At 40.8% G+C, this 19,977-nt stretch overlaps 1 long non-coding RNA gene across 2 annotated transcripts in view; it reads left to right on the forward strand.

Moving 5' to 3' along the window:
* LOC103553794 (uncharacterized) overlaps positions 1–19,977 on the forward strand; it is a 116,890-nt gene that overhangs the window by 83,920 nt on the left and 12,993 nt on the right. Inside the window, exon 3 of one of the 2 annotated variants that reach the window (XR_011526491.1) lies at positions 624–796. The exons of the other annotated variant lie outside the window; for it this stretch is intronic. This is a non-coding gene — a long non-coding RNA (uncharacterized lncRNA). The remainder of the gene's footprint in view (positions 1–623; positions 797–19,977) is intronic. 2 annotated transcript variants of the gene reach the window in all.

Raw genomic sequence — 19,977 nt, forward strand, 5'->3', positions numbered from 1 at the left:
AAATCACCTGGGATGGTGTGGACCTAACTGTGCACTGCAACCTGATGGAAAGGATGAGCCAGTGTCCTGGGGACAGGCCCAATACCCTGAATATTGTGGTACCCAATCTGTCCACAGATTCCTGAGGGTACTGCTTTTATGGGATAAGTTTTCTGCCTTGGCTAGCTCAGGCCAAGACCTTTCACATTTTGAAGGCAACACAGCTTTTGCCTTAGCATTTCACAAATAAGTCAATGATCTCAGTGGAAGTCAAATACCATCACTTCTGAACTGAAATCTGAATTTCATCTCCCTGAGTTAATATCTTTGAGTAGCAACTGTTGAGTCATAAAGATAAAAGAATATTGAAAGTTAATTTACTCACCATACTCCTGGCTTACACTATTCTAAAGAGATGAAAATATCTCCTATTAAAGCAGACTCTCTTAGAAAGAGAGGCCACTGCTTCTTGTAGTAACATATTGTCATGTTTCGTTGATTTCATAGTTACCTACTTTTATCATTTTTAACCTAAGTCCCTCCAACAGCATTTTATATCTATTTTAAAGTAGTTTCCTCTTGGATAGTTGAATAGTAGTTGATACAGGCCTCTTATGATAACAGTTATTTAATTGTCACCTCAGCGTGTTCTGGATCCAATTCCTCTTAATTCCTTCTTGGTAACACTAATGCTGGTAAACGAGCATGCTTGATGGAATGCCAAGAGTAATGATGACATTGAGCTGTCACCGTGTGCCAGACATTGAACTGTTTCATCCAGATCATCTCAATCACTCCTTACAACAAGCCTTTTGAGGTAGGTTCAATTATTTCTCCATTTTATAAATAGGAAAACTGAGACTTTCATGGAAGTCCAAAATTTGCATGAGACTACGGCTAGGAAGTGTTGAAGCTAGGATGTGAATATATGTAACAGTGCCAAAGTTTTCCAATTAATTATAGAGATAAGATTGCCTACTTTTTATGCTAATAGATCCAAGTGTTAAATTGAATGTTACTTATTCAACATACCACTTTCAAAAATAAACTTGTTCATGTTCCATCTAATGCTCATTTGTCACTCAAGAGTTTGCAAAATCAGAGGATAAATTTTTCCAGGCTTTTATGCTTTTTCCAACTATTAGCTCTTTCTTAAACATTTTTTTAATCTTCAACTTCAAATCCACAATAATAAAGGTTGTGATACATCTAATACTTTAGCTATTTTGGGAGAGCATACAAGTCTTTATACTTATCTGTTTAAGCCAGAAGCTCTCAACCTTGACTGAGCATTAGAATCACTTAGGGGAGCTTTTAAAGATCCTGATGCCAGAGCTGCCCTCAAGACCAATTAAATTAGAATCTCTGTAGGTGCTATCCAGGTGATTACAATGAGCATCCAAGGTTGAAACCACTAATTTAAATAATTCTTCCCTGGACTTTCCCTATATATTGATGTCACCGTGGCCTGCTCTAGCTTTCACTCATCTTGCTGGAACCATGAGTTGGCCAACACAACACTCATTCCCAAATGCCATCTCTGTACTTGCCTCTAATATAGAGGTCAAAGCAGCTAAATGGTCTCTTTCCTAGACTTTCTCTAAGATGAAGGATCTGTACAATACAGTTCTGGCCAATGACAAGAAAGTGACTGTTGAGGGCTTCTGGGAAGCCTATACATCCAGGTGTTTCCAATAATGAAGTAGACGATTCAGGCAGTTGGATTTTTACTTTTCGTCTGAATGTTTGCATTTATCTGCATGTTTTTTGTAGACATAGACTAGCACAGGACCTGAATCAAAGGTAATTTGAATGGGAAATCAATGGAGAGTTTGATCTCTTCTTATTGATGTCTCAGTCTCTCTCTGTTTCCTCATAGCGACCTTGGAGTCCATGACAAAGTGCCCTACAGGGAAGGTAAAGGCTAAGGAATTTGAGAACCCTAAGGTTTTCTTTGAAATTCTGTGGAGGGGGTAGAGGTGAAATGATCACCTCTAAAATGCTTGTTGGACTTAATTTCCATGTTAGACGTGAAATTTATAGGGAGAAACTGAAAGGATTATAGGTAATATAGAGTTTCAAGGTGGTAAACACTGAATCTGAGCCTATATATTTATAATATGTATGTGTGTGTGTGTGATGTTTGCTAATTTTTTGTGTAATGTTTTATTGAAGAGTAACGTACATCCAAAAAAGTACATATATTGTAAAGAAGAGCTCAGAGAATTCTCACAAACTAAGACATCTTTGTACCCAACACCTAGGTCGAGAAACAGAACATTACCAGGACCCGAAGAGCCCCCTTGTTCTCCCTTCTAATGACTACCCCCTCAATTGTGGCTAACTACTGGGCTGCCATTTGTTTTCTTTTTTTTAACAAACCAATGTATGGAAGTGCAAGGTCACCTCTTCTCCTGTTTTCATGTGCTCTCTGTTGAGATGGGAAAGTCAAACTTGTTCCATGGCACATTTAATTATGGGAAAATGAAAGGAAAGAAACAAAATCCAGACCAACAAAGCAAAGATTTAAGTTGGCATTGCTTTCCATACAATTGTGATACCGGCAGACACTCAATAAACATATCAGCATTGTTAAAATGATTTATCAGCCAAATAGTTGAATGTAAAATATTATCAATACAGGTGTCATCATTGATCTTTCTTGGGTCTCACTGCTGAAGGATGGGGCTGCTAGATGATTTCAACAAACAATCCTTGACAGGAAACCAAAGGCAACAAGGCACAGGGACAGACAGCTGACAAATGCAGTATGGGGCCATTAAAGCATGTGATGAATTTGCCAGGAAAGTATATATTTGTGCAAGAGGTGAGCTCATATCTCCCATAAATTTGTCAGCTGCGACACAGTGTTCTCCGGCTTGGCATGAGTAATGCCTTGCTATTTGCTGCCTTTGTCTGGCAAAAGCTCTATCAGTCACTCCAGGGTTATTTACAAAGAAACGTGTCTATCAGTTACAAGGACATGACTTTGCCGCTAAAAGATAACAAAAGAGGAAATCAGGCAGTGGCCTCTCAGCGAGGGATGCGTCTTTTCCAGACAAGCTCTGGACTGGAATGAATCAGATGGACGGCAATTGGCCGGGCTGGCCCTGTGCCTGGCATGACCAGCCTTAGTGCATTTATCCACACTGATTAGATTAGAAATTATTAATAGGGGGCTACGGAGTAGAGCAAAAGGTCATTTAGAGTTTAATTCTGTTCTCAGATAACTTCATTTCGGCTGATGGGATTGTTATTGTAGGGGTTTTATATGTTTATAGGAAACAATATACTCAATAATGAAGTCGTGCCTCCTTCTGCAAGGTCAGGAAAGCTATTGTGTAGCTGGATTGAAGTCTTCACAATTGTGTTAATTAAGTAACAGTGATTGGGCTTGGTCTCCTCTTGAAATGCATTTAAGGGGCTAAAAGCTGCTGAGAATGTATTCTTTCAATATAAATATATAGGAAAGCGAGTGAGACCAGAAAGCAGCCTGCGAGTGAGTAAACAGAAGAGCTGACAGGAGGCTTTTACTTAAGGAAGACAGGAGCTGGGTTGGCAGATGTAACTTCTTGTCGCATAAATACAAATGTCTTGTCAGTTTAGGATTAAACGTAACAGGTCCCTTTTTCTTTACTTGATTCCTGATCAATCTGAAAAATGAAGTTATAGAATTTGATGTTGATGGTACATTATGTCTCATCAGTCATTTTCTCCCTCCCTAGTCTGCCTGTTTGGAGAAGACGATCAGTGTGCAGCAATAGCTACGTCCTTCTCGGATAGTTTCATCTCCTTGGTCTTGCCTAATAGACCAGGGCCATTAGTGACAGGGAGCTCAGCTTGTCCTCCACTGGGAGTCCCCTCCTTTGGAGGGTTTATAACTTGCACATTGACATTTACTGGAGGTGGTTGCAATTTTGTTTGTTCTGAAAGACACGACCCTTCTAAACACCTAAAAAGAATTTAACTGACTTTAAATGAAGGGTGGGTTCATGGGAAGGAATCCATTGTCCTACCTTTCTTAAAGACCACCGAAGACCTGTGGGTTCTATTAGTAAGCAAGTCACCTTCCATTTGGCTCCAGACGTAGTGATATCTTGTTAAGAGGAACTTTGAGGTAAAACTTGGTGACTGGTGATTGAGTCTTGTCTTTCCAACTCTCCCCAAACTCCCTCACTCCACACCCAAGACATCTGAGACAGAACTTGGTTTTCCCAATAGGAAGACTATTGAATAGAAATGATGTCTTCATTAATATTTTAAAAAAAAAATACTTCTGAAGCAGTGGTTCTTGACTAGGAGTGATTTTGTCCCCCAGGAGACATTTGGCAACGTCCCGAGACTTTTTTTTTTAAAGATTGGCACCTGAGCTAACAACTGTTGCCAATCTTTTTTTTTTTTTTTCTGCTTTTTCTCCCCAAGTCCCCCCAGTACGTAGTCATATATTTTAGTTGTGGGTCCTTCTAATTGTGGCATGTAGGATACTGCCTTCGCATGGTCTGATGAGCAGTGCCTTGTCCGCACCCAGAATCCGAACAGGTGAAACCCTGGTGCGCTGAAGCGCAGCATGTGAACTTAACCACTCGGCCACTGGGCCAGCCCTCGGAGACATTTTTGATTGTCACAACTGGGGTTGGGTGTTGCTACTGGCATCTAGTGGGTAGAGGTCAGTGATGCTGCCAAATATCCTACAATGCACAGAACAGCACCAAAAATAAGGAATTATCTGGCCCCAAATGTTAAGTGCTCTAAAGAACCTTTAGCATCGATGAAGAATGAGGACTTGGGAGAGATTACTCTATCTAGGGAATGAGGTACCACATAGAGTTTCTGTTTAGAAAAAAGTTTAAAATTATGACACAATAAATAAGTAATCGCATTAGGAGTTGAAAAATAAAAGACTTCTTACAAAGTCACCCATTTCAATTAAAACTTGGGAGCTAGAAAAGAAAATTGCTCTTCACTGTTGTTGTCATAAGATGTGCCACGTGGTTTTAGAGTTATTGGTGGTATGAAATAATGTCAAGACTCGAAATCTTTGTATGAAACATGCATAAAGGTAGCATGATGTACTGGAAGGAAGGCTGAGCTGAGATTCTGAATATCTAAATGCTACCCTAACATTGGCTAAACATGAGCCCAGTGAAGGGATTTAACCCACCTGGGCCTCAGTTACTGTTTCTGGCCAAGACACTGAGATTGAAAAGCTGGACATCATTCCTTGGCTATTCCTTCTCCTTTAGCCACAGTCATAGCCAAAACATATGCTTCTCCTTAGTCTCCCAGCTCATAGGCTCATAGTTGGCCCTCCCTTTGTGTTCCTGCTGACCTGACATTAGTTTGGATCCCTGTTACTTCACCTCTGGGCTGTTGCAGTAGTCTCCAAGCTGATGTTCTCCCCTCAAACATATCCCATAAAATGCTACCAGGTTGTCTGTTTAAACCATTATTTTGCTTACATTACTCCTCTCAAATTCTTCAATGCCTGTAAAGTAAAAGTCATCCTTGTGTGATAACCCAGTCCCTCTCTGATCTGCTCAAGAGTACTTTCCTATACTTATTCTAGGTGTTTTCCTACTTGGGTCTTTGCTGTCCCCATCACATTACTGTACTCGCTGCCTTCTTCATAATGGCTTATATGAGCTCAGCAGGCTTCCTGCTGAGGCTTTGTTCAGAAGTACCCTCCTGTCTGGCATGTTCCTTCCCCATTGTTATTGCTCAATCTTCTTTCAAATACGAAGCCCCTTGGTCTCTCAAAAAGTTTTCTAAGATTTCCGATGATGTCTCTGTCCTCTAAGCTTATATGTGCTTATCGTTTGCACAGTGTATAACGGTACTTACCATATTTGACCTTGCATATATATATAAAATTTTCTTCACTCTTCTTTGATATCTTTTACACCCTCTCAACTATCCAAAGGAAAAGAGACACAAACTACCACACTGAGGTAGGCTCTACATGGACTCATGGGGGCTTGATGGGAAAGGTAAAGAAATGTATTGCACCTTCCTTTGGATTCAATGCATTTTCATGATTGGTCAAAACTAAGAATTCTGGGAGATAGAAATATATTCATACGTAAAGATATACAGTCTTTCCAATTAGGCTATAAGCTTCATCATAACAATCATGATGCTCAAACCCTTTGTGTCCTCTGACCTTTGTCAGAGAAGGCGTCCCAAAAATGATTATATAACTAGTTTTACTTTGGACATACTTTTCTATGTCAAAACTACCAGAATAGTGAAATAAAAATAGTGTCCAGGCTTGAGAGACTTTTTGGTTACAACAGGAAACACTTTGCATTTTGAAAAATCTTTTACTAGATACATATTTTTTGAAAGAAACATCTCTGTTCAAATATGCCTCTTGTGGCCCAAGAATAAGTTTTCTTGAGGGTCTCAGTTGACTCTCTGATACATTCCAAAGGAGATGGGTTCCACTGGATTCATGAACTTGAAGTTCTCAGATTTTGACACGGAGTTGGAGAAGATTGTCCATGTTCCTTAGCAGCCTTTTTAGCTCATTGGCTGGGATATAGACACAGTGTGTAGTTTTATGGCCACACACACATCAAAGTATTCTTTTCATGTTTTTCCTCTGACTTAAGCACACTTGGGTCAATATATGCCAATAGATTTTACTCTGCAGCTGTCCGTCTTACTTCACCTGTGAAGGTTTGTTTGCTCTTCCCCCAATGGAGGGTCCCCAAAGTTTTAGCCTTCATGTATGAAAAGGATAGCATCTCTGTCTATACACTGCAGTATTAACTCCAGGGTTTTCAAGTCATAGCTGTGACTTTTTTTTTTTAAAGTGATTTGCTATATTTAGGTGTGTTTCCTCATTGTTACCTGACTTGATCTCTTTCTAATCTGTGCATTTGCTGATGCTATTCCCCTCAAACTAGAACACTCACCTGTTAAAAGGGCGACATAGCTTAATGCAATGGTTCACAAACTGTGGTCCCCAGATCAGCAGCATCAGTATCATCTGAGAACTTGTCAGAAAAGCAATAGGTCTTACCTACTGAGTCAGGAACTCAGGCTGGGACCAGCAATCTGGGTTTTAACAAGTCCTCCAGGGAATTCTGAGGCAAGGATAATTTTGAAAACTACTGGCTTAGGTATTAACAGTAGGAGCTCTGGGCCAGACTGCCTGAATTCAAATATTTAACCTTCAAGTCATGTAACCTTCCTGTGCCTCAGTTTCCTCATTAATGAATGGGATAATAGAAAGTACCACCCATATGTTGTTGTGGTGAGATTAAATTGATATGATACATGGGAAAAGTTTAACAAGGCCTGGCACCTGGTGAGCGCTTCACATTCTCACTCAGGCTATTATTGTTCAAAGTTGCCCATTCTTTAGTGTTAGAGCACCTCGTCTTCTTAGTCATCTTTCTAACCCTTGGTGGACTGGCCCTTTCCCTTCTCTTGAATGTCCCTTCCACTTTCTTCGTCTTCTTCTCTTCAGATGTTGCCAAACTAGGGGGAGGGGTACATGTGTTTTTCTGTAGTAGAATATTGAGTTTCCCCTCACAAACTTTTTTTCATCTTGAAAAATCAGTCCTAATGATGAGCAAACAGAAAGAGAGATTGCAACACAAATATTTTTTCTTAGATTCTATTTTAAGTATAATCTAATTTCCTCCTGGCCCACCTGATTTTTTTTTTAGGCCTTGGCAATGTGAACCAGTACTTATTTTCATGGCTGGTATAATTGATATGTGGATGGATGGGAGTATGCTTTTGCCCTGTCTTCAGTGATGAATCATTCTTGTTTGTTCTAGATGCTTCTGGAGTTGTTATCCTGTGTCATTTCTAAATGGTGCCAGTTTTTGACAAATGATAGCAGCAAGGCGTGGCGTGCTACCTCAGGTTCCTATTTTCCCCGAGTGTTTGGATGTAATAATTTTAGAGAAAGCCACATGGCTAATGAGTCTTGCCCTCAGGAGCTCAGCACAGATGGAGCCCTCACTAGCCTATCAGACGCTTTCTTTGAAAATGGTGGAAGTGGGAGAGAGCAAGATGAATGGACGTTTGTGTATCATATTCTTTGAGAATTGAATAGAGGATTTATGGTGTTCCCTGACTTGACACACTTCACACTTGTCATGTTGGCACATTGCATTATACTCTGCTGCCCATGGGGCTTTTGATGATGTTTCAGAAATGGGTAATAGATGTCTCTGTGCTGTATCCATACATTTGCGGAGAAAGATCCAATATTAAAAACAAAGGTACAGTAGAAACCTTCCCTATCAAGCAAACACAAAGGCCTACTTTTTCTCTCTGTTGACTTGTTAGTCCCAATTCCTTTCCTAGATATATATAGCCCTTCTCCGGCTAGAGACAGTCCACCTGAAGTAACAATGTAGCCCATAATCAGTGCTGTGTCTATATGCACATTTTAACATCTACTTGGGGTATAGCAATTGGTGACTACTTATTATGGCAGCCATGGTGCGATATAAATGACACTGGATTAAGTATCAGGAACTCTTCATTCCAACCCTAACACGGCCATGGACCTGCTGTGCGTGAGCTTGGATAAGTCTCTCATGACAGTGTCCCAATTGCCCCATCTCTCACATGGGCACAAGAATTCTGGAGCAGCCTGCCTTCCAGGGGGAATACATGAGAACTCATTTTGAAAAGAATGGATGTGAGAGAAAACTCATACATGACAATTGATGAGGTAGTTGAATACAAATCTGTTTCCCTCAGTTTTATAGAAAGAGAAGCAGAGCCTTTAAAAAGGTGAGTGAGTTTATTTCAAGGACCATTGTAAGTGATGGACAGAGAAGGTCTGGATTCTTGTCTTCCGCTCCCTATTGAGGTGCCCTGAGATTACTGCCCACACCCCACGTTCGAGGACCTCTGCAGGCCTCGGCAGTGGGGAATCAGCAACAGCTGCACCGCATTCCAGGCTAGAGGCCTTTTGCCCATCTTTCAGGCGGAATTCTGTAGTAATTCTTGAAAGAGAAGGGCCCCAAATAATGGCTGTTATCAAATGTCCCACTAGCCAGGCAGGAGAGAGGCCACAGATGGATTTCTTTTTATCAAGAAAAAGTTTTAATTGGTTGTTTCTTGGACAAATGAGTCAGTGAACTGTCTTACTGCATGCACGTAAGTAATGAGCACTGTATGTTTACCACCTTCTGTGAAATTGACTCCCTGTTTGACATTTGTAGATCTTTTTTTATATGTGTCCTGTTTTCACCATTAGAATGTCAGAAACTTTGATTTTTACTTCTTTGCCATCTTCTCAAATCCCACGGGCCAATGCTCATTAAATATGGGCTTATCAACTTCAAGTGAAGAGAAGTGGAAAATATCTGGAATAAGAGGAAGAGAAAAATCTCTGTCTCTAGTATCTCATCTCACCTTATCTCCCAAATAAACTAGGATCCGTTTAAGACATTATCTGTTAGGAGCGACTGCATATATTCCCAACTCCAATATTCTTGCTCCCATTTAGGGCTTTTATAGGGCTGCATAAGTTTCTTGTGAGCCATCATGTTAAATTCAGTGATGCTGGAGTAGCTGACAGCTTTGCCTTTGTGTGATGTGCCTTCAGGCATGAAGTCTAGCATCTTTTCTCTCTTGTTTATATCACAGGGGTAACGCTAGCTTTCTCAGTATCCTCCTCAAAGGATCTCAAATCAAGGGTAAAGTCCTGAAACACATACTAAGGGAACATCACAGGATGCAGTGGTGGTCAAGACAGGACTGCGCATTTTTAGACCCACCAATATTTAAGTTTCAGTCAAGTAGGTACTCTGGTTAGCATCTGGGTCACTAAGTTATACTGTTGAGTCATAAGAAGGATACATTTTGTGTTTAAAAGCGTAACATTAGTCTATGTAAATAAATCAAAGTGGTTTGATTTTTGTATATGCTGGCAATGCCTTTGCATTAGTTATCTATTGCTGTGTAACAAATTATGCCAAAATTTAGCAGTGTAAAACAACACACATTTATTATCTCAGTTTGTGTGGTTCAGGAATCCAGACACAGCTTAGCTAGATCTTCTTCAATGTTTCTTACAAGGCTGCAATCAAGGTGTTATTCCAGGTGATGTGTTCTCATCTAAAGGCTGGACTGGGGCAGGATCTGCTTCCACGCTCACTCATATGGTTGTTGGTAGAATTCAGTTCCTCTCAGGGTATTGGACTAGAGGCTTCAGATCCTGCTGGCTATCTGCTGAAGGTCACCCTTGTTCCTTGCTGTATGGGCTTCTGCAACACAGCAGCTTGCTTCATCAAAATATTCAAGCCTAGAAGACAATAAAGAGAATCTGCCAGCAAGATGGAAGTCACAGTCTTTTGTAACCTAATCACAGAAGTAACATCCTATCTCTTCCCTTATTCCGTTTATTAGAAAGTAAGTCACTAGGTCCAGCTTACCTTCATGAGGAGGAAATTCCACAGGACATGAATACCATGAGATGGGGATCATTCAAGGCCATCTTAAGAGCCTGCCTACCAAAGCCTTCCAAGTCCACCCTTGAAAAGGAGAATCCATCATGGTTATTGAATGTGCCCTGAGCACTGGGTTTGGATGACATTAAGCAGAATCAAGTTAATTGTCCAGAGAACCTTTAATAGGAGAATCTGCCCTGTGTCTAATTTCTTTTCTTGCTTCTGAAAATAATTATTTGAAATTTTGGTAACTTAATAATACTTTATATTACCCCAGAGTCTTTAAAGTGTTTGTAAGCACAAGAACAAAAAGTCTTCCCCCATTTTCTAGGCACTCTTATGTCATTTACTTTACTGGTGCAGTAATTGACTCTTGTGGTTCTTGGTGAAAGTTGCCCACTCAATGTACTGGTGATTTGGGACCACCAAGAAGCTAGAGTTAGGATATTCAGGGGAGAGATTATTAGATCCAGGATTAGGGTGTCCTAAACTTACCTTTCTATATATCTTGTCTCTCCCACATGCAAACTGTAAGCTTGAACATCTTTTCTCAGCAGGCCACAATGTAGTTTGGAGATTGGATGAAGATGTTTTGAGCTCTATACAAGAGATGCACTAAATAAATATTGAAGGTTATTGTTTGATGAAAAGAGCTAGTTTTAAAGTCTTTCTTTTCTCTCCATTATGTTGCTATTATCTTACGTCATTCTTGCATGTTCTCCTCCCCATCTGTTCTGTACACTGCAGTTGTAATAGTATTTATAGGTTGCTAATCAGATCATATCACTCCCCTGCTTACAACTCTGCAATAATGTGCAAGGATCCTCACCATACAGGGTCAGGTGATCAAAACAGGGTTACATGTGAACATTGCTTATATATGCAAAGCATATTTCCTGAAAGATACTCAGGAAAATGTGTCAGTGGTTTCATGATTAGGGAAAGGAGGGGAGAGAGACTCTTCTTAACAGTAAACCTTTTGTGGTTTTAAATTTTGCACCATGTGACTATATGACCTAATTATAAAAGAAAACAAAACTCTTCTGTGGCCCTGAACGCCTTTAGCAGAAGTTCAAATTGTTAACCTGGAAGACTCTCATGACTGATCTCTTTTTTTGCCACTTTGCATCATCTTCAGGTGCTTCCCCTTCCTCCTACTCATCCCCCCATACACCCCATGGTCCAAATACCTCCCAACCTTGCTTATCTATGGCCATATGCTCTGCTGCCGACCTACTGAGCCAGCCGCAGGCCCCTACACATTGTGACTGCTGCACCTCTGTCCTTACTATCTTCTTAGCATGACTTTCACCGCTCTTCACCCAGCTGATTTCTACTCATCCTCCAGCAAGCTCTTTCTGATCCCTTCACAGGGAACCATGTGCCACTTCTTTGTGCAAATTTTGATTGTAGCATTTACTGCATTAAATTTACAGCAGGTACCAGGCTCAAGCTGTCAACTCAGGGATGCAAGAAGTAAAAACTTTATTTTATTTTTCTATAACCAAGCTTAATTTTTAGCACAACTCCTGTCTTTGGTCAGGTTCCTCAGAAGCAGACCCTGAGAGGAAATTTTGTGTACAGCAATTTGCTAAGGAAGTGCTCCCAGAAGAAACCAAGAAGTGGGGTGGGGAGCAGGAGCAGTAAGGAGAAGACATCAAGTAGGGGTACATTTCAGGCAAAGCCCCAGAGAGGGAGATTTCAGCCTGATCCTGCAGGGCAGCATCCTCTACAACAAACTCATAATTCTGGTTCAGTGTTTGTCATCTGTCTCCTCTAACAAAATATAAGCTCCAAGAGTGCGGGAATCTTTCTTTTCTTGTTTGTGGATATATTCCGAGTAATTAGAACAGAGCCTGCAAATAGTAGTGATTTGTTGAAGGAGTTAATAAACCGCAAGCCTCCCCTTGTTTCAAAAAAGCCTCCCCTTACAAAGCATATTCATTTATTCATTACACAAATTAGGGGCACCTATTATGTCTCAGGCACTATTTAGGCTCTGGGAATATAGCAGTGAATAAAACAGTTAATATCCCTGCCCTCAGGGAGCTTCTGATGGGAAGTATGGGAACTGCATGAATAGTGAATAAAATAGTAAATAGTGAGTAAAACGGTTAATATCTCTGTGCTCATGGAGCTTCAAATGGGAAGTATGGGAAATGCATCACGCTGGGTGCAGAGAGAATCTATGAGGACATCCCAGCCCCAGCTGCATAGACACCTCCAGTGAGTCTGTCTTACTCTGGGTGCAAAGGGTTACTTGAAACCTCCCACCGCTTTCCCTTAGTGATCTCGTCCAGCCTCATGCTGTAAATACCAGCTATGTGCTGATGACACTAAATTCATCTCTCCCACTCAGACCTCTCTTCCAGATGCCAGACTCATAGCCGGTTGCCCAGGACGCAAGGTGCAGTCTCCTCTGCTCTTGGATCATTCCAAAGCATCTGTCGCTGAGACCCATCTCAGGGCCTCACACCAGCCTGCAACTCTTTTGGTTCTCTGCTTCTTCTCCTCCTGTCCTCCCAGGCTAGAGAATCTTCATCTCATGGAGGGGCTGGTGGTTGGGGTGAGTGGAAGGAGGAGGGCTACCCCGAATCTTGCATCATGCTGACCTCTTCCCAATCTAGCATTTACGGCATACTCTTCACGCCCTGGGGCCTTCAGACCCTGGATTTTGCTCTTTGCTCTTCAAAAAGCCTCTTTTTTTTTGCTTTTCTGCTTTAACAACCCTGATATTTAGTTTGGATGGGAGAGGACCATATAATAAAAAGGAATTCTAGGGAATGAAAACAAAGTCAGCTAGCATAGCTAAACGTTATTCCACATTATATTGGAATTAGATGTTTCAGGGTCTCTCTCCCTGTTATATTTTAAGCATCTTGGGGGCAAGAATGAGCCTTATTCATCTTTGTAACATCAGCACTTGGTATGATGCCTGATCCACAGCAGATGAACTGTTTGAACTGAACCAAGGGTACTTGAATGCTCCACATTTTTTTACCTTTTTAAAAATTTTCTATGAAAAAAAGGTAGCATATGATAGCAGTTAAGAGCATGGACTCCAAACACAGACCACCTGGGTTAAAATTTGGGTTCTGCCCATTATTAGCTACTTGATGTTGATCGGGTTACTTATTCTGTGTCTCACTTTCCTTATCTGTAAAACAGAACTGTGGGTGATGATTTGGCTTCTCTGATATGGTGGTTGTACAGCTGGAGATGCTGTAGGTGAAGTGTGTAGGCGAGTTCTTGGTACGGACCCTATACCGGTGTTAGCTATGATTATTCCCTCTGCTTAGAACTCTCCTGTTTTCATCAAGCTGGTTAACTTCTGCTTCCTCACCTCCTTCAAGCGTCCTTTGGGAAGACATTATGCTCTCCCCCAGAAAGTATCCCTTTCCCCCAGGTTCTGTTAAGTACTGCTCCTTTATGCTCCCTTCCTTAGTCACGTGTTCTTCAGCCTTTTATAAGACACATCCCATTGTGTTATAAAGGGGCCAGTTCTATGTCCCCTTTGGATTGCCCTATACCTTGTTATTCATCTTTATATCCTCAGCACTTATCACAGTGCCTGGCACATAACAGATACCAAACAAATGCCATCAGAGAAGTGAGTAAAGATTCATGGGTTCTAATTACTGCTCTTACAGCTAGCTTGAAGCCACAGCTTTGCATCTGCCCCATGCTTCCATTTCCTATGCCTGGGATCAGTCTTGCCCACAATAAATGGGATTTTTGGTTCCTTCAATAAGCTCAGAGAAAGTGACTCACTGGGACAGAATGCCTTTGAAGGAGATATGAGTGCTGGTCCCCACTTTGAACTATATTATAGAATGATTCATCTTCTATGAGCCACATAACCTCAAATCAGGGCTCCCATCCACCCTCATCTTTCATTCCTTCTTCAGGTGCCCATTTTTTTCTCCCTTCTTCCTGTTTCATCCATCTCACCTCCTGCCAGGCCTGTGCAGACACACAGATGTGCACACACACCTTTGATCCTGCTAACACCAATGGCACTAAGGAAAGAAGTTCAATATGTCCACTGGTGTCAAAATATAGTAATAACAATCCTTCAAAATGACAATCACAGGCAGCCTAGGGGCATTCAGAGGTTCTTCTGCTTTGTGCTTTCTGTAGTGTTTTTCTTTGGTGTTTAAAAGCAGAGGTAACTGTCGTTTGCTGTAGCTGAGAGGTGCTGGTGCGCTGGCGTTCAACAAAGATAGTTATGGCACTCCCGTGGTGAGGAACAGGCGGAGGAGGGGATTGTTTTGCGCCCCATTGCACAGACTCCAGCAGAGCATGATCCCCCATTTGCAACCAGTACTCAGCTGCATTTCATGTTTGTGATTGTGTTGACAAGAAAAAAGGTGCCATTTCTGGCAGCATCCCTTAGCTTCCTGAGCTGCCTCGGGCACTAAGAGAATGCAGTAGGCACATACTGACTTGGTTGCCACCTGACACCTCTTCTGCGTATCTAAGCCCAGAGTACCCATCAGGAGTCCACAGGCAGCATCCCACAGCATCCTAACTAGGCAGCTGTTCACTGGATCTCTGTTCATCTTCCTGTAGCTCCTGCTCCTCCTCTCCTGCCAAGTACAATTCAATATCCAGGGGCAGAGAAAACAGACTGACTCCCAGAACAAGCCATGTCCAAGCCCCCTGGTAGAGAACCAAGGCAGATACTGTCAGTGTTGTTTTATTTGTTTTTCCTGATTTTCTATTCCTCTTCTCTGTCAGCAGGAGAAAGGAAAACCTGGAACCTCAAAATTGAGTGCCACCATGAACTGCACTGAATTGTCAGTTTCTATCTCTGATTCAAAATTTAATGTTCTCTTTTGTTTATGGCAGGCAAGATATAAATTTCTGTTTTGGGGTGGTTGCTGGTTAAAGGAATCATAAAACAACTTAGATGTTTCTTGGTGATGCACCAGCTATGTTAAATCAATATTTGATGATTTATAAATGAATGAAAAACACACAGATTAGATTTTCTTCGGAATACACACTGGCATGGACAACACTGGCAAAGATAGTCTTGATTTAGTGTTGTCTAGGGCACTTGAAACACAGATTGCCAGATCTGAAGGTGGGGCATTTCTAGATGTGCTGGCATCTAGCCTGGTGTAATTGTGTTAAATGATATTTTTTTTCTTGCTCTTTTGATTGGATCTTGGAATAATGCTAGTTTCTATGAATTTGCATCACATTTTCAAAGATGAGCATTTAACCATCTTCTGATACAGTAACCAAACAAAGGAAAAAAATCAGGAGCATGAGCCTAGAGGTTATAAAATTCAGCTTCTGTATAATTAAAAAAATCATTTTTTCCTGATTTTTTTCATGGAAATATACATCATAGGCTTGAGAAGGAAAGCTTATGTTAAAGTTGGTAGAAACTTTCAGGAAAGTAGTATAAAAAGTAGTAGGCATTACCCTAACTTTCAAAACTGCCTTACCAATGATTTAAGTGAGGTGAAATTAGTGATACATTTAGAGCTTAAAGTTGTCCAAAATCGTTGGAAAAAAACCTACTGAAGAATGATAAGTATCTGCCATTTTTTGACAATTATTTTCAATTCATGGTTTTTGGATACGGAGGCTCTCTTAATATTATACTGAGCTATGGGCTATCTGGAAAGCTAACCACAAGCTAAGAATGATGACTATGTTGGCCACACAAAAATCAGTTCCTAAGCTATTGTTTTTAAACAGCCAGTTAGCTGAACTTTGGCCATCCACTTCTGTTGTAGAAGGGCTTGAGTGGTTTGGCTCCATACCTATACGGAATATAATAACAGCTAACATTCATCGAATGCTTATCATGGGTCAGGCATTCTCCTAAACTCTTTAAATTATTCTCCCAGTTATTCATCATAAGAACCCTATGAATTAAGTTACTATTGTTACCCCCATTTTACAGATAAGGAAACTAAGACATAGAGAGGTGAAATAACTTGCCCTAGTGATAGAGTGGAGATTTGAACTCATCATGAAATATCAGAGCTTAATGATTTCTTGGAAATAATTGTCCCAGAGATGAGAAAATTGAGGTCCAAGATGGAAACACCTTACTTGAGTTTATATATCTAACATAGAAGGACATGGATTGTGGTGAGAAGAGCACCCAACACAGATTCCAGGCAAGAGTGGGGTTTTATTTCATGTGGCCTTATTTCTTGTCGTCTGACAGGGGAAAGTCACTTCCTGCTATTGATACTCAGTGTCTATACATGCAAACATGAGATCATGCAATATTCCACCAATATGTAGCAAATACATAGCATGTGCTATGCATGGGAGTAGACTACAGCCCCCCTGGAGGCACTCACTGTCTTCTGGGGAAGCAGACGGAAACATGGAATTATGCATGGGCGACGTTGTATCAGAGAAGTGTGGCGCGAGGTAAAGGATGCTTTCCCAAAGGCATAGTTTGTTTTTTGCAGCTGGACTTGGGAAATCTAAACAATTTGGTATGTTGAAGGGTGGGTCACTCACATGTGGATAAGTGGTAAAGAGATGATTTCAGAGAGGTAAGTGGGGCAGGTCCTACATGTCATTCTAAATGGTTTAAACTTGGTCATGCAGGTCACGGGAAGTTATTCAAAAATTTTAAGCATGGGAGTGATCTATTCAGTTTTGCATTTAAGAAAGTTCACACTGCTGGCAACATGAAGGATGGCTTGAATGTGGTGCCACTACAGATAAGAGATTGTAAGCATTCAGTTGAGTGATAGGGTGAACTAAGGGCAAAGTGGAAGCCAGGGAGTGAACAGAAGAATTTGGGAAGTATTTAAGGGGTAGAGTCCAAAGAACCTGGTTATTAGATACAATAAGAATCAAGGTTATATGATGACTTCATGGTTCACGTTCCCTCTTGTGGACTGGTGGATGGTGACATCATTTGACAAGATGGGGAACACAGATTGATGATTGGTGTGGGTATATATATATATGTATATATACACCTATATATAGACATATGTGTATATATATATACATTTTGCTGTGGAAGATTCATGCTGAGCTAACATTTGTGCCAATCTCCCTTTAGTTTTTAGCATGCGGGCTGCCAGCACAGCATGGCTGCTTATAGAGTGGTGTAGGTCTGCACCTGGGAATCGAGCCCAGGCTGCAGAAATGGAGTGCGCTAAACTTAACCACTAGGCCACCAGGGCTGGTCTGTGGTGTGGGCATATTTTGAAGGGAAGACAATACATTTTATCCTTCATATGTATAGTTTAATGAACAAGTGAGACACATAGGAGATTTCCAGGAGGCTGTTTGAAATGTGGGTCAGGAACTTTGGAGAGATATCCATGCTATAAACACAGATTTGTCCTCCCTGTTGAAGCAATGAGGATGAGTGTTATCCCTAGAGAAAGTGAATGGAGTGAGAAGGAAAGGAGGTGGGAGCCTGAGAGACACTGACATTTGAGGAAAGGCAGATGAGGGGGTAGCAGAAGGTCCAGAGAACATTCATACAAAGCAATCAGAAAGACAACGGGGAGAGAATAACGTCCTGTAAGAAACAATTGAAAGAGCTTTAAGAAGATGGCTGCTCAGAGGGTCAAGTGCTCCTGAGACACCAGGGTGACTGGAGCTGGCAATAAGAAGGACATAATGACCTTGGTGGGGGAGTTCCAGGGAAACATTTGCTGGGGCAAAAGCTACAATGCAGGGTTATGAGGAACAAATGAGGTGGCAGACAGTGAGGGTAAGCAACTCTTTTATGTTGTTTCCTCAGAGCTACAAAGCAAAGCTGTGAGACAGTGTGGTAGCTAGATGAGGCCATAACATCAAGGGAGGATTTTCTAAGATGAAAGACAGGTGAGTATGTTTCTAACCTTCGGAGAAGGAGGGAGTGGGAAAGGACAGTTGATACTGTGGTAGAGAAGTTTAATTAATGGAGTGAGGAGGTAGAACTGGGTGAACTCCAAACCGTTAGATGCAAGAATCAACCTTAGCCCAAATAAGGCTATTTCATTTGCTAACTTAAAATAATTTTATTTCTTTGTACATTTATCAAAGTTATAGATATATACACATGGTATCAAATCTAATTGTACAAAAATGGATGATGTAAAACAATAATTCTACCCCCAGTTCCATTAGGCAGAAGGCATTTTTCACACTAACAATGGATTTGTTGTTTCATATTGACTATGTAAATAATATCCATTCACTATGAATAACTTTAATAGCACACAAAAATATAAATAAATACAACATACATTTATAAATAGATTTATACATACATACAAATAGATTTATATTTTATAAATTTATTTATAAATAAAATACATACAAATACAAATATAAAGAAGGTAAATGTTGCTTAAAATCCCAACCTCATAAAATAATCACATTGAGGGAATCATCCTTTTATATATAAATATATATATATTTTTCCTACTCCTCTTCTTTGCTAAAGTACATTAGCTTTATGTCACCTTTATAATCATAAGCCCTGTTTACAACCTACTGGGTCACCTTGTATACCTATATAATCATATATATATATATAATATATATGCCTTTTTTTGGCCATTGTTTTACAAAAAAAAATGGGATTATGTAATGTGTATGTTCTTGCACTCAATAATGCATTGTGGAATCATTCCAAGTCATCTGCTATTGCTCTAATTCATTTTTTTTTTTTGCTATATAATATTCCAACATGTGGCTTATTTCAATATATTCAGCCATTCCTTTATTAAAGAACATTTGCTTTCAATCCACTACAAACAGTTCTGCAATAAACGGCATTGTACATATGCTTTTTTATATTCATAATTTTATCTCTATGGAATGTATTACCAGAGTAAAATCTCAGGATCTAAGGGTATGTGGATTTTTAATTTTCATAGCTGTTGCCTGGTTGCCTAGTGTATTGGACATGGTACTCCTTCTAGTGTGCCTTCCTGTACTGCAGAGGCAGAAAGTCAAAATTACATTCCCCAGAATCCAAGCCAAAATGTAACTTAGGTTGGTCAATAAATTCATGCAAGATTGGAAATGCAAAAATGAGGTGGAGGACGTCAGCAATATGGTGGAGTGGCCTGTTCCATTTGTTTCTCCCCCTTTTGAATTACAACTAAATGGACATTCATTGACCAATGGAGGAAGCCCACAGTGCAGAAGAGGACGCTTGAGAGACACACACAGCTATACATCTGAGGGTGGCTTTTCTGGCCCCCTGGGAAGTGGTGGAGCTAGGAGAGCACTCCCTGCCCTCCCCCAGTAGCCCTGTGCATGTGCACAAACATTTTCCAGCCTGGCACAATTGCCCCAAAAGTGGGAACATGCACAGGATGACTGTAGGAAGAGGCAGTGGCAGCCCTTAGCCTGCACATGATCACTTCCCCTATGGGGGGACCTCACCATGCCACTGTGGCCCCAAGGAGTGGCCCTAGTTTGGTCTGGAGAGAAAGCCCTGCCCACCAAGCACAGTCCACACAAGCAACTGAATATTCCCCAGGCTGGCGCAAGCACTCAAAGTACCCCCACAGCTTCCAGAAGATGAGGTGGGACCAGAAATTCTGCTCCTGCTTCCCCCTAGCAGTAGTAGGTG

This window comes from Equus przewalskii, chromosome 14 (genome assembly GCF_037783145.1).
Source record: "Equus przewalskii isolate Varuska chromosome 14, EquPr2, whole genome shotgun sequence".
In the NCBI taxonomy this organism is placed as follows: Eukaryota; Metazoa; Chordata; class Mammalia; order Perissodactyla; family Equidae; genus Equus; species Equus przewalskii.